Source organism: Salvelinus namaycush, chromosome 25 (assembly GCF_016432855.1).
Source record: "Salvelinus namaycush isolate Seneca chromosome 25, SaNama_1.0, whole genome shotgun sequence".
NCBI classification, from domain to species: Eukaryota; Metazoa; Chordata; class Actinopteri; order Salmoniformes; family Salmonidae; genus Salvelinus; species Salvelinus namaycush.
Genome location: NC_052331.1, coordinates 17,443,066 through 17,459,167, shown reverse-complemented (window position 1 = coordinate 17,459,167; position 16,102 = coordinate 17,443,066). Strand labels below are relative to the sequence as shown.

Sequence of the window (16,102 nt, the reverse complement as noted above, 5' to 3'; positions counted from 1 at the left end):
GATTATTATACTTGGGTGAGTAACTTGGTCAAATGTACTACAATTTAAATACTCTTGGTTTATTTGTTGTGTTGAGTGTTAATAGTTTTTACACAATGGAAGACAAAATGAGTGTTATTCCTATTGACATGAATGTGGTGTCATATTAAAGAAGAGGTTGTGCTCTTTAAAACTAAGTTAACGTGTTATTGTCATTTGTTCTTTGTTTTTAAGCCATGTCTGTTTCTTTAAAATGTGTGAGAAAATTTGCTTAATCTTGAAAATTCTCAGTAATCTACAGTACATCAGCAATCTAGAATTATATTTTCGGGTCTAAAGGGTTATTGACTGGATGTTCAAATAGTTTTCCAAATGTAGATAACTGTTGCACAATGTTGCCATATTGAATGCAGCCCAGAGCCCAGCTTGTATGGAACTCCTGATCTTATACATTTCATAAGCCTCTGTCTAACCAGTCATGATTTGACCATGATCTACTGATCCGGAGATGTGGCTACATTGGCCTCTAGCCCCCTCCTCTCCTCTCCTCCTCTTCCTCCTCCTCACATTGCACGGTACATGATGCTCCTGAACAGACCTACAGTGGAGATTAGTAATCATCCAGGGTGTGCATATTGATGGCCATGTTTGCATATTTACTAGCCTCAGAGCCCAGTCACCTGAGGTGAGAAGCAAATTACATTTCTGCTGCTTACCTCTACTCCGACAACTCTCTCTCTCGCACTCCTTCGATCTCTCTCACTCACTTGTGTGGGGGGGTTCTTTATTTTTTCCCACCTCCCTCACTCATTTCTCTTAGCATGCTGATCAGTCATCTTGGGGTGAGCATCCTCCTCCTCCTAGCCTGCCCTGGTTGCATCCATGGCAGATAGCACTGTCTCATTTGGATAACATCATCACAGTGTAATCTTGTTGGAGAGAACAATCAGTTTACTTTGGAATTAGGCATTCTGTCGGTGGAGTACAGAGAGAGAGAGGATCTCACAGGGTTTAAGGGACGCAAACGGAAGCATGCTCTATGGAATAAGGTCTGGATGCTGATTGGGCGATCACCACCCACACAGGCGCCATGTGAGAGTAATGGATAGCCAATGGGAAACAGGAATAATAATGCTATCGGATTAAAATCCAATCACACGTTAGGTTTTTGGTGTGTTGACACTATTTGTGGAACAAACCCCAGCCCACGATGTGGAGAAAGCCAAGATACCTCATGCTTTGACTAAGGGCACATGATGTCCTAATCTCCTCACTTTACAACAACCCAGTGTCTCTTGGCTGACAATTCCTTTGAGCTATTTTTCTAAATTAGATTTTTTTTGGTGTGTAGATCCAGTGAATACAGAATGAAGCTGATTTAAATGGCTGGATGTTATTGTGGCTGTAAAGGTTGGTCGTAGTGAAGACTGCAGGTGGTTGGTTCTTTGCTCACTTTAAAACAGTGACTGATTTAGCGCTGGGCTACAGTACCACAGGTGGCGAGTTACTATTCAATCAGGGGTTTTAATGCCTCAGTTTAGTGCAGAGTCACGGCCAAACCTGGCACACAGCACAGCCCTCTGCAGAATTCTAACCAACCACAAGCCGGGTGGCTATCTGTTAGGAGAGTCTCAATCTCTGATCAAATTAATTGGCTGGCTCTCCCCCCCAGCCAATCAATCAAGTGTGAAGGTGTGAGATGTATCGATTGGATGACCTTTACTTTCACAGCAGTAAAGAGACCCCCCCCCCCCCCCCCCCCCCCCCCACCAATCCCCTCACACCCCAACCCACTGCTCTGAAGCATAAGAGGACATCTCCATATACCTGACACTATGGGTTAGGTATAAGGGCACACACACACCGTAGTGTTTGTCCTGCCAAATCACAATCCAGCGGGTACACTGAGAGACCCTGAAAAAGACACCCACCTTGCACATAAAAATTAATATATGAAACCACCACATTCCAGCTTAAAAAAATTATTATAAAAATACTGCAAGTTTATTTTTTTAGGAAATCTTTCTTGGTGGGTGGTGAACTCCCCATCCTGGAGAAGGGGGGGGCTGCTCTGGCCCTCACCCCAGACACCATCCCACTGGCCTGGCCAAGAACAACAACCCCTGGGAGGTGAGGTGGAGGAGTTGGAGGAGGTAGGGAAACACTGGGACTTTGATAGTGCCTCTATTGACAAACATGTCAGAGTAAAAGTTAAGTTAAGCCTTATAGGTCATAATGATAATTGGTTATATAGACAAGGGGGACCTGATCCTAGACCAGCACACTGAGACATTACTTTATGAATCCAGGCCCAGAGTTCCTGAAGCTCAGTGGCCAGCAGGCCAGCAGGATGCCGTCACACAGCTGGCTCTGTTCCTTCCTGTGGGTCCAGCCCGATCCACAGAATACAGCCCGCGGGGACACATAAACCTGTCGGACCAGTCACTCTTTCCACCGCCCCCCTCCCTTCCCTCCATACTTCCCTCCTTCCCACCGCATTGCTGGCCGGACAGTTTGGCAAAGCCGTATGCGTCTCAGGAAAAAGCCCTTTGGGGATCAATGTGCAGTACATTTCCACACAGACGTAGGCAAAAAAAATCCTGTGACCTTTTCATTAGTAAGCATTAACAGCTAGTAAGGTCTAAAAGCCAGTGCAAGGGCTCTTTTAGGACTAGGTGCCATGTTCTCTAAGCACAGTGCCGTACAGCAAACTCCCCTGTTTCTAAAGCCCTCATTTGGTCCCATACGGATTCCAGACAGACGCACAGTATCTTAAGAAAGCACAGCAGCCCTGAAAAGCTCCTTGGCATTTGATATGCTAATACTGAGTGCTAATTACGCGCTGGGTGTGTTTGTTCATGTTTCACACGCCACGTGATTGTTTATTAATTCTAACCGGAGCAAGCTAGCGAGCGTTCATTTGCCACCGGCACGCCAGACACCTGTTAGGGTGGCTTCTGATCAAAGGAAATATAATGACTGCCAAAAAAACATGCTATCAGATGAAAAAAGAGATCATCTTGAGGTAATGTTAAGGTTTCTGGTCAGAATTGTAAAGTACTGTATTTATTACCAAGCAACAACCACGTGTATATATGAATTAATAAGGTTGTTATTGATACATTCAATTAACATATTTATTATTGAATAGCTATGCATAGTAGCTATGTCACCTCTATGGTAGTAATACATATACCACATACACCTAAGTTCACACACATCTTGAATAAATGGAGTCTGTAGGTAGTGGAACAACTGAAAAATCTACCTTTCACAGAGCATAAAAACGAACAAAATCTAGCCCAGACACACAGTTCATAATGCTTCAAGATTCATTATTTGGCTTTTTTCCACATTTGTCTAGTTGTGTTTCTCTATATAATTATTTGGTGAGCAGCACCAAGTTTGAGCGAAACCAAAAAATACAATAATTTGAATTCCTGGGACCCTGAGGAGAACGAGTGGAGCACAGAGGTAAGATCTGAGCTAGCTCTTCTGCCCTTCTGTAGGCTGCAACACTACCTGGTAAACATCACAATGCCACACAACCTCCTCACTTTCAAAACACGTCAACCAACCGGTACCTAGGCTCTTTAGGCACTGGGGCGGTCGACTGACTTGAGTATCCGGGAATTTAGACTTTATTTGTTTTTCTCTCGTCGGAGAGTCGGTGCACGTAACCTGTCTGGCAATAATGATGTCGTTAATAAATCAGGGGCTAGATGCAGACGGTGGGTCATGCTCTGGATTTGCCTGTCAGGGCATGGTGCTTCTTGGTTCTCAGAGATAAGCTCCAGCGTGGGGGTCTTATCTGCCTCCTGCAGCACCACCCAGCTGCACCGTGCGCTGGACACACAACCCGTCAACTCATCACCCGGTAATTACCACCTCTGACGTTTCAACAAAGATGCCCTGCCTGCATACACCATGCTGCCTACCAGTGCTGTCTGTCCCTCTATCCTATCATACATTGCTCTGCTGAAAATACTGCCTGTCTGCTGTTCCCTCTCTCTCTAGCGTCTTTTCATGGCAGCATCACCCCAACATGGAGGTTCATGTTTTGCAATAGTGTTTATGTGAGGTCTGATGTCATTCTTGGTTCAGTCTCTAGGCAGGGAACTCGGTGTTCTGGCTTCAATGTAGGTGGCAGGGTAAATCCTGTACCTACCTGGATCGTACTGTATGTCTATGTGTTGTGAGGGATAAAGTCACGTGTGTTAGGGTGTCTTTACCAGGGGCTTAAGTCATTTGTGTGTAACTCTCTCTCCGTCGGGGAGAAGGAGTCGGTCATCTCATGGCTTCAGCCTAGCAGCCAGAGTCAATCGGTGTTACAAAGCGAGGGAGCCTTTTCTTTTATTCAATTGTTTTCCACTTCCACGAGCGCGTGCCAAGAGGGAGGAAAGCGCCGGCTTAACACGCTCTGCAATTCAACATGGCCAGACGCAGTCCTATTAAGATTTAATGTGCCATTCTTCTGCCTGACTCAGAGGCTGAGTAGGAGAGTGAACAAAGAGCAAGCAGGGAGAGAGAGAGAGAGAGAGAGAGAGAGAGAGAGAGAGAGAGAGAGAGAGAGAGAGAGAGAGAGAGAGAGAGAGAGAGAGAGAGAGAGAGAGAGAGAGAGAGAGAGAGAGAGAGAGAGAGAGAGAGAGAGAGAGAGAGAGAGAGAGAGAGAGAGAGAGAGAGAGAGAGAGAGAGAGAGAGAGAGAGAGAGAGAGAGAGAGAGAGAGAGAGAGAGAGAGAGAGAGAGAGAGAGAGAGAGAGAGAGAGAGAGAGAGTCAGTCAGGCTGCTTCACCATGACCGGGCCTCAGTCAAACGTCATCCTAGTGATGTGTCTGATAATGACAAACAGACCAAAGATAAAAAACAGGGCAAACCACAACAGTGTTGCAAATACAAATACGTCATTTCACGGAATATACCTGATATTATATGGCTACTTACATGATATTATCTGCATCCTTCCCATTACATTAGCCTATCAACCCTGCTCCTCTATCGCCATCTGATCTCAAAGGAGGTCATGTGGATGAATGTTAAAGACACAGAACCCCTCGGGCTAAAAATGATGTTTAGTCTCCGGTGGAAAGTCCAAGCATGCAGGTGTGTGCACGTGTGTGCGTGTGTGTGTGTGTGTGTGTGTGTGTGTTTGTGTGTGTGTGTGTGTGTGTGTGTGTGTGTGTGTGTGTGTCTGTGTGTGTCTGTGTGTGTGTGTGTTTACTATGATTGTAGGTATGTGTGTCGGTGCATGTAAGTGAGTGAGTGAGTGAGACAGAGAGAGGGAGAGAGCGAGAGGGGGGAGGGGATGGAGGGAGAGATGGCAATAGATAGAGACATAATTATTCAAGTGAAGGAGGTACCGAAAAAAGGCAGAGAGAAGCCGAGCTGCTGAGCTGGTCCAAGTTGGCCATCAGATAATTATGTCTGTCTCCTACACAGGCACAAACAAACAGACTCATCCATTATTATTTTGATTGTGTTTCTGCAGAAACTGCAGATCGCGGCTGACAAAGACCAATGAATACTTTATATGGTGCATAATTTGTGCGGTGTGAAGCACAGGGGAGAGAGGAAGAGGGCGTCCTCAAGAGGGCATATGCTTTGAATTCCTAATGACACTCCTGTTAATGTTACCGGCTCAGTCGCACAGAGAGGAAACACAAGGGGCCGCTACACTGAGGAGTCAGATCAACTACTTTACACACACACGCACGCTCCCACGCACGCACGCACGCGCGCACACACACACACACACACACACACACAAGGGAAAGACTCCAGCCTAATTCTGAGAGCTCACTCTACCATGAGGTCTCTTTTCAGTGGCTGTGTTGTGCCAGAAGTCGCTGCTATTCTCCCCTGACCGCCTCTCCCCCTTTCAAAGCCTTGTAATCACTGTGCCACCCTTTGTACTGGCAAGTCACAAGACGCCCAGGCAAAAACGCACCGGAATTTCTGATGAATGGCAAAAAGCTCAGAGTTGGGCTAATCAGGGCTGCTCATGTCACCTCTCTCTCTTTCTCAGTGTCTCAAAAGGCTTTTGAAGAAAATAAAGTATTTGCAGTTCATTGGCGCATTCTTCTTGGCAGCCGCAGAGCAGCTGTTGGATCAATACATGCCTTTTTTCTTAGTGGAAAAAAACCCAAGTTCAGCCAAACAGTTATTACAAAGCACGGTCTGCCAGCGACTAGTTCATCATAGTGGTGGTTATTACAGGACATTTCCATGCCGCTGACCCAAAGACTTGATGTTAAATAACTTTTATGTACTTCAAACCAACATGTTAGTGTACAAAGTCAGACAAGGAGAACATATTCAGTGTGACTTACTGTCATTTAATTCTGTATCTAAATGCTTAAAATAAACGACGCTAAATCCTCAACTGAGAGAACAGAAACAGCCCTCCTACTCCTACGTATGTTCCTACCAATTCCCATCAAATAGCTGCAGTATTGCCTGAATTGTCTGGTAGGAAATACTGCATCTCATTTTCTCAAAGTACATTAATATACTTTTCTCATAAATCAAACATTTATTTTATCGGATGTTGACTGCATCGCTAAATCTCCACAAGCAAGAGCAGAAAAAGTAAAGAATCGACATAATATAAATCCATGTAAGGCCCAGTTCTCTTTTTATGATTGATTTCTTTATCTGAGGGAAGCAGAAGACATGCTCTTTTTGCTTTCACAGTGGCTGGGAGGAAAACAGAGAGAGACACTTATTAAAAAGGTCATCTCAAAGAGGGTTAAAATAGCAGACCACAGATCTCTCCTGAGGGTCGAGCCATGCCCTTTTCTCTAGTGAAGGACACAAGAAAAGGTGTTGCACTAGGGAGCAGGCCAGTAATGAAAGAATGGCCACTATGATGACAGCACTGTGATATTCAAATGTCTCCAGCAGCAGTGTTCTGTAGGATAATACATTTTACAGTGCGAGGCCAGCCACTTTGAAACTGGCTATCTTTTGAATTAAAATCAGTGCTGATGCCATTGTCTTTATTTACGTAAAGACAGATAAGTCCTGAGTGCATATTTTCTTACATGCCATTACACTGTTATATATCTCAACTATAAAAAATGTATACGTGTCAACCGTAAGTTTCTCTTTCCCGCGACGGAATCGCTAACAATGCGAGCCAGAGCAGACAATGCAAGAGACAGATTGTGGAGAGACAAAGTGTGAGAGCGAGAGCGAGAGTCTGCGGTTAAAATGAGCAAAAAACACACACATTTCTTTCCACAGGGCCGTGGGGTGAGACAGGGATGCAGCTTAAGCCCCACCCTCTTCAACATATATAGCAACAAATTGGCGAGGGAACTAGAACAGTCTGCAGCACCCAGCATTACCCTACCAGAATCTGAAGTCAAATGTCTACTGTTTGCTGATGAACTGGTGCTTTTGTCACCAACCTAGATCTTCTGCACAGATTCTCCCAGACCTAGGCCCTGCCAGTAAATCTCAGTAAGACAAAAATAATGGTGTTCAAAAAAAGGTCCAGTCGCCAGGACCACAAATACAAATTCCATATACACCCCATTTCCCTAGAGCACACAAAAAAACTATACATACCTCAGCCTAAACATCAGCATCACAGGTAACTCTGATTCAGAGGGGTTGGGTTAAAGGCTGAAGACACATTTCAGTTGAATGCATTCAGTTGTAAAACTGACTAGATATCCCCCTTTCACATTCCCTTTCCCTAACTTACACAAAGCTGTGAAAGAGCTGAGAGACAAGGCAAGAAGGGCCTTCTATGCCATCAAAAGGAACATAAAATTTGACATACCAATTCGGATCTGGCTAAAAAATAATTGAATCAGTTATAGAACCCATTGCCCTTTATGGTTGTGAGATCTGGGGTCTGCTCACTAACCAAGAATTCACAAAATGGGACAAAAAACAAATTGAGACTCCAAATAATGCATGCAGAGCAGAATTAGGACGAAACCCGCTAATTATCAAAATCCAGACAAGAGCCGTTAAATTCTACAACCACCTAAAAGGAAGCGATTCCCAAACCTTCCATAACAAAGCCATCACCTACAGAGAGATGAACCTGGAGATGAGTCCCCTAAGCAAGCTGGTCCTGGGGTTCTGTTCACAAACACAAACAGACCCCACAGAGCCCCAGCAAAACAACACATTTAGACCCAACCAAATCCTGAGAAAACAAAAAGATAATTACTTGACAAAGAATTATTGGAACGAATTAACAAAAAAACAGATCAAACTAGAAGGCTATTTGGCCCTAAACAGAGAGTACACAGTGGCAGAATACCTGACCACTGTGACTGACCCAAACTTAAGGAAAGCTTTGACTATGTACAGACTCCGTGAGCATAGCCTTGCTAGGCGTAGGCAGACATGGCTCTCAAGAGAAGACAGGCTATGTGCACAAAATTAGGTGGAAACTGAGCTGCACTTCCTAACCTCCTGCCAAATGTATGACCATATCTGAGAAACATATTTACCTCAGATTACACAGATCCACAAATAATTTGAAAACAAACCCAATTTTGATCAACTCCCATATCTACTGGGTGAAATATCAAAGTGTGCCATCACAGCAGCAAGATGTGTGACCTGTTGCCACAAGAAAAGGGCAACCAGTGAAGAACAAACAGTATTGTAAATACAACCCATATTTATGATTATTTACTTTCCCTTTTGTACTTTAACTATTTGCACATTGTTACAACACCGTATATAGACATAATATGACATTTGTAATGTCTTTATTCTTTTGGAACTTCTGTGAGTGTAATGTTTACTGCTCATTTTTATTGTTTATTTAACTTTTGTTTATTATCTACTTCACTTACTTTGGCAATGTTAACATATGTTTACCATGCCAATAAAGCCCTTGAATTGAAGTGAATTGAGATAGAGAGAGAGAGAGGCCTACGGAATAAAAGGCTGCCTCCTCTCTCTCTTCTTCCTCCTCCCCTGGGAAGCTTAAAGTCCTGACGGCAGGATGCTGATCCCAACACAGAAACCTGATCCGCAGCCGTCCTGGAGCCTGGAGGGAGACCCCCCCCCACCCACCCCATCTACCCCCACACCCATCCCCCCGGAGCCCCTGGAGCCCCTCCAGTTCTACCCCAGAGTTAGAGGGACGCTTTGGGGGAGCATTCCTCCAGCCCAGCCTCTCCAACCCTCTCCACTCTTGTGTCTCCGGAGAAGCATTATTCCAGCCCTGCCTTGCCTTCCACCCCAGCCTGTACTGGAACACTGGAAGTCTCCCTCCGGGGGAGCATTCCTGCAGCCCTGCCCAAGCCCAAGACACTGTCTCTGGGGACACATTCCTGCAGCACTCTCCCTCCTCTCCCGTCTCCCTCTCCCAGGCTCTCTCTCGCCTTCCTCTGCAGTCCAGCATTAGCACGATCGATAGCACCGATCGTATCGGGGGGGCACGAGGCAATCCATACCCCCGTGCTCCCTTAGCGCACTGCAGTGGTCACGGCTTAAGTGCATAGAGAGGTGTTATACCTCGGCCAGACAGTGGGGAGACAATGGCAGCCATTGATCGGGGTGACATGTTACATCTCTCTCTCTTGTCTGCTGGGCGTGGTCTAGTAGATACTGTATGCTACAGCAGCAGGATTTTTGGAGATTGTTTGTTCTTTCAACTGTGGATAGTGTTGGAAGGTTTAGTTACTAAGGGATAGTGGGAGTGTGGGTTTGGGACTGTGGGTTTGTAATGCGTATGTGCTTGCATGGGTATACACATCCCTGTGCATGCATTCTGAAACAGAGTATGGTAGATATTCAGTAGACTAACTAAAGAAGAAGAACCCTTTCTAAACTTTTCACAATATCCTACTAATTCTCAATAGCAGGGTTGGTTCCAGTTAATGTGTTTCCTAAAAATAAAACATGAAAAATTGATTGTAGAAGTGGAGGATTCAGCAGGTGCTGGTTGTTGATTAGAAAGTGATTTTAATAAAGGATCCATCTGTGAGCTGAAAGTCGACGTAAAGCAGATTAATTGGTCATGGATGTCTACATAATGCCACATAGGAAATCTCTGAGAAGATTCCAGACTGAAAAAACACAAACGCGCATACACACACAAGCACGCACACACAGTATCCTGTAAGTTTATTCTCTCTCTCTCTCTCTCTCTCTCTCTGTTTGAATAGTAATAGAGTGGTTGTGCACAATCACAATACCCTAATGCCAATTACATTCCTTTTGTTTGGCTTCCACAGGGGCTCTGAGCCAAACTCCAGCATTCAGCAATTAAGACTTATTTGTCTGTGAGATTGACATTAATAAAGGCCTTTACTTAATTATCGGAGAAATAATATGCCCGAGTTGTTCATTGTGACCCTGTCAAGATAATGGATGACCCTGTCTAATGAGTGAGAACATGTTTGGATATTGTTTTGCTCAAAATGCTCTAAAAAAACCTCTCTAAAAAACCGTTCAGTCCTTTAACGGTGCCAATAGAAATATACCTCCCGTTGTTGCCAATCAGAACCTAATAGGAAAAAGGTGAGCAATCAAACTAATCAAAAAGCTACTAAAATTGGCAATAAAGTTCGAAGTCAATGGTACAGCATGAGCTTATTTTCTTCTCGACTAGTACTAAAATGACCATAGCGCAATGATTTCATGTGTATGCCAAATATAATGTGCTGGAATCATTATTGGTTTGATGGATTGGGGGGGCTGATGAGTTTACTTTTGAGGGGGGAGGGGGGTATTTTTCGGGTAATAAAGGCTTACTTCACAAATTTTGTGGGAATATATATATATATATATATATATATATATATACAGTTGAAGTCGGAAGTTTACATACATTTCAGCCAAATACATTAAACAAAATGTTTCACAATTCCTGAAATTTTATCCTAGTAAAAATTCCTTGTCTTAGGTCAGTTAGGATCACCACTTTATTTTAAGAATGTGAAATGTCAGAATAATAGCAGAGACAATTAATTATTTCAGCTATGATTTCTTTCATCACATTCCCAGTGGGTCAGAAGTTTACATACACTCAATTAGTATTTGGTAGCATTGCCTTTAAATTGTTTAACTTGGGTCAAATGTTTCGGGTAGCCTTCCACAAGCGTTCTACAATAAGTTGAGTGAATTTTGGCCCATTCCTCCTGACAGAGCTGGTGTAACTGAGTCAGGTAAGTATGGCCTCCTTGATTGCACACGCCTTTTCAGTTCTGCCCACAAATATTCTATGGGATTGAGGTCAGGACTTTATGATGGCTTGACTTTGTTGTCCTTACGCCATTTTGCCACAACTTTGGAGGTATGCTTGGGGTCATTGTCCATTTGGAAGTCCCATTTGCGACCAAGCTTTAACTTCCTGACTGATGTCATGAGATGTTGTTTCTATATATCCACGTAATTTTCCTCCGTCATGATGCCATCTATTTTGTGAAGTGCACTAGTCACTCCTGCAGCAAAGCACAACCACAACATGATGCTGCCACCCTCGTGCTTCACGGTTGGGATGGTGTTCTTCGGCTTGCAAGTCTCCCCCTTTTTCCTCCAAACATAACGATGGTCATTATGCCCAAACAGTTCTATTTTTGTTTCATCAGACCAGAGGACTCCAGAAAGTACGATATTTTTCCCCATGTGCAGTTGCAAACCGTAGTCTGGCTTTCTTATGGCGGTTTTGGAGCTGTGGCTTCTTCCTTGCTGAGCAGCCTTTCAGGTCATGTCGATATAGGACTCGTTTTACTGTGGATATAGATACATTTGTACCTGTTTCCCCCAGCATCTTCAAAAGGTCCCTTGCTGTTGTTCTGGGATTGATTTGCACTTATCGCACCAAGGTACGTTCTTTTCTAGGAGACAGAACGCATCTCTTTCCTGAGCGATATGACAGCTGCATGGTCCCATGGTGTTTATACTTGCGTACTATTGTTTGTACAGATTAACGTGGTACCTTCAGGCGCTTGGAAATTGCTCCCAAGGAAGAACCAGACTTGAGGAGGTCTTTGCTGATTTCTTTTGATTTTCCCATGATGTCAAGCAAAGAGGCACTGAGTTTGAAGGTATGCCTTGAAATACATCCACAGGTACACCTCCAATTGACTCAAATTATGTCAATTAGCCTATCGGAGGTTTCTAAAGCCATGACATAATTTTCTGGAATTTTCCAAGCTGTTTAAAGGCACAGTCAACTTAGTGCATGTAAACTTCTGACCCACTGGAATTGTGATACAGAGAATTATAAGTGAAATAACAAATGTCTGTAAACAATTGTTGGAAAAATTACTTGTGTCATGCACAAAGTAGATGTCCTAACCGACTTGCCAAAACTATAGTTTGTTTACATGAAATTTGTGGAGTGGTTTAAAAACAAGTTTTAATGACTCCAACCTAAGTGTATGTAGTGAAGATCCTCAACACTGGGGCCCCACAAGGGTGCGTTCTCAGCCCTCTCCTGTACTCCCTGTTCACCCATGACTGCGTGGCCATGCACGCTTGCAACTCAATCATCAAGTTTGCAGACAACACTACAGTGGTAGGCCTGATTAGCAATAATGACGAGACTGCCTACAGGGAGGAGGTGAGGGCCCTCAGAGTGTGGTGTCAGGAAAATAGCCTCACACTCAACGTCAACAAAACAAAGTAGATTCAGGAACTTCAGGAAACAGCAGAGGGAGCACCCCCCCCCCCCCCCATCCACATCGACGGGACTGTAGTGGAGAAGGTGGAAAGTTTTAAGTTCCTTGGCGTACACATCATGGACAAAGTGTAATGGTCCACCCACACAGACAGTGTGGTGAAGAAGGCGCAACAGCACCTCTTCAACCTCAGGAGGCTGAAGAAATGTGGCTTGTCATTTAAAACACTCACAAACTCTTACAGATGCACAATCGAGAGCATCCTGTCGGGCTGTATCACCGCGTGGTACGGCAGTTGCACCGCCCTCAAGGCTCTCCAGAGGGTAGTGCGGTCTGCACAACGCATCACCGGGGTCAAACTATCTGCCCTCCAGGACACCTACACCACCCGATGTTCAAAGGTCAAAAAGATCATCAAGGACAACAACCACCCGAGCCACTGCCTGTTCACCCCACTATCATCCAGATGGCAAGGTCAGTACAGGTGCATCGAAGCTGGGACCGAGAGACTGAAAAACAGCTTCTATCTCAAGGCCATCAGACTGTTAAACAGCCATCACTAACATAGAGAGGCTTCTGCCAACATACAGACTCAAATCTTTGGCCACTTAAATAAATGTACTTAATAAAGGTATCACTAGTCACCTTAAATAACGCCACTTTAATAATGTTTACATATCCTACATTACTCATCTCATATGTATATACTGTATTCTACACCATCTACTGCACCTTGCCTATGCTGCACGCCATCGCTCATCCATATATTTATATGTAGATATACTTATTCATCCCTCTACATTTGTGTGTATCTGTGTGTATAAGGTAGTTGTTGTGAATTTGTTAGATTACTTGTTAGATATTACTGCACTGTCTGAACTAGAAGCACACGCATTTCGCTACACTCGCATTAACATCTGCTAACCATGTGTATGTGACCAATAAAATTTGATTTGATTTGAAACCACTACTAAAGGACGCAAATAATAAGAGGAGACTTGCTTGTGCCAAGAAACTCGAGCAATGGACATTAGACTGATGGAAATCTGCCCTTTGGTCTAAATTTCTAGATTTGTATTTCCATCTGCCGTGTCTTTGTGAGATGCGGAGTAGGTGAACGGATGATCTCCGCATGTGTAGTTCCCATGGTGAAGCATGGAGGAAAGAGGTGTGATGGTGTGGGGTGCTTTGCTGATGACACTGTCTGTGATTTATTTAGAATTCAAGGCACACTTAACCAGCATGGCTACCACAACATTCTGCAGCGATACGTCATCCCATCTGGTTTGCGCTTAGTGGGACTATCATTTGTTTTTCAACAGGACAATGACCCAACACACCTCCAGGCTGTGTAACGGCTATTTTACCAAGCAGTAGAGTGATGGAGTGGTGCATCAGATGACCTGACCTCCACAATCCCCCGACCTCAACCAAATTGAGATGGTTTGGAATAAGTTGGACTGCAGAGTGAAGGAAATGCAGCCAACAAGTGCTCAGCATATGTGGGAACTCCATCAAGACTGTTTGAAAAGCATTCCAGGTGAAGCTGGTTGAGAGAATGTGAAGAGTGTGCAAAGCTGTCATCAAGGCAAAGGGTGGCTACTTTAAAGAATCTAAAATCTAAAATATATTTGGATTTGTTTAACACGTTTTTGGGTGCTACATGATTCCATATGTGTTATTTCACAGTTTTGATGTCTTCACTATTATTTTACAATGTAGAAAATAGTAAAAATAAAGAAAAACCCTTGAATGAGTAGGTGTGTCCAAACCTTTGCCTGGTACTGTACATATATGTACATATATGCGCCCACAAAGGTGTGAGCGGGTGAGGGAGCATGCAGAGACACAGACAAAAACAACTCCATTCAGTGAGACAGGCTTCCAGTCAATAGAAAATCTTTGTAACACTGATGTGGGATATCTTTCTGGTTGTTTGGAATTCTGAGACCACTCTGAAGCAGTCCTACCCTATAATTTGTGGTCGGCTGGTTGCGGGTTGCAAAATGTGAAATGAAACTATGTCTGAGTATAAACAGAGGAGAGTCTGTACTGCTGTCTGATTGGGCAATACTTAATGTATCCCCCCTCTCCCAATTACATTTTATACTCCTAAAATAAAGGAAGTCTAAATCTTCACATTAACTTCTCCTAATCTGCATATTGTTTATTTTATAGCCTGTCTTATTAAGAGAAAACAAACTCCTCCCCAAAATTACGAGAATAAATGTGTGTCAGGCTGTTCTTCTCAACATGGGAACAGGACGGGACAGGACGGGACAGGGATAAAGGAGGACACCAACTCCATGAGAATAACATGGAGGGAACCTTCAGCAGCTCACATCATTAGTTCTCTGAGCGACCTTGTCAGAGTATTTATAGCAGTGCTCTTTTCATCCATCACATGTTCAATGACAGTCTGCCAATGGCACCCTTCCTTCTCTCTTCTCTCTCTCAGGGTCCCAGTAGACATGGAGGATTCCTCCACAGTAACAGCAGGGACCTCACTACAGTAGGGATCCACTTACAGAGGAGGTCTGGTTACTTGTGAGGACTCAATGACATTGGCTTTGACTACTGGAGAATCTGACTGCTGTGGATTGGTGGAGTGTAGTGTGGTGCCTAAATACTCAGATGATTGCAAAACTAAGGGGGGTTTTCTGTGTGTGTGTGATTGGTAATTATGGTGGTGATGAATAAAGATATGGGTTGTTGTCCCCTCTCCATTTGTGTAGTGTGTCGTATTGAACATCCACCAATTTCATGGCATGCACTATTCATCGAAGGTAGACTAGTACTGAAGTCCCTTATGTGTGGTGTGTGTTGCACCCAGCACACTGTGTATGCTGGTATTCTCCAGTGGGAAGACTGGAATGGGAGAGGTAGAGCTGAAGAGTAGAGGGAATGGAGGAGGGCTCGGTGGGCTGAGCGTTGTTTACCTGTCAGCTGGCATTGATTAATCTTGTGTTCGGTGAGATCGCTCAGCGACTCGAACACCTGCCGGCAGCTGTCGCAGCTGTGCAGCGCGGCCTCCTCGTCGTCCTCCTCCCCCTCCTTGCCTTCCTCTGGAGAGAGAAGCCTCTTCCTCAAACGCCTAGACCCGGCCTCAGCCTCACCATCCTCCAATTCCCTCTCGAGAGAACACTCTGGATCTGTTGGAGTCACAGGAAATGACACGACACAACACAGTTAGGTGAGTGACCCGAAGTGAAGAGGAAATGAGTGAAGAGGCGACCTCTGGGTGACAAAAACTCTGGTTTTAATAAAACAATAATAAAATGTGTAATAAAAATACAGGTTACATTTGGACTACTGTAACTCAAGCACTCACGCCGTAACATTGAGTGAGGACACACTGAAACGGACACACACACACACAGTATCCACCACGCAAACACACACACACACACACACAAAATGCACACACAAACACACTCCTATGTTATTAAAAATGGTCTTAAGATTTGTTTGCCCTCCTTCAACCAGGTAAAAGTACAGTATATGAAACTAGACTGATGGG

The 16,102-nt window shown here is 44.2% G+C and overlaps 1 protein-coding gene across 3 annotated transcripts in view; it reads right to left on the bottom strand.

Annotated features, from left to right (window-relative positions):
- The window catches only part of LOC120020314 (zinc finger protein 521-like), a 163,969-nt gene that overhangs the window by 124,995 nt on the left and 22,872 nt on the right, over window positions 1-16,102 (bottom strand). For all 3 annotated transcript variants that reach the window (XM_038963886.1, XM_038963888.1, XM_038963887.1), the window contains exon 3: window positions 15,522-15,734. The gene's annotated coding sequence lies outside the window, so the exon portion shown is untranslated. The remainder of the gene's footprint in view (window positions 1-15,521; window positions 15,735-16,102) is intronic.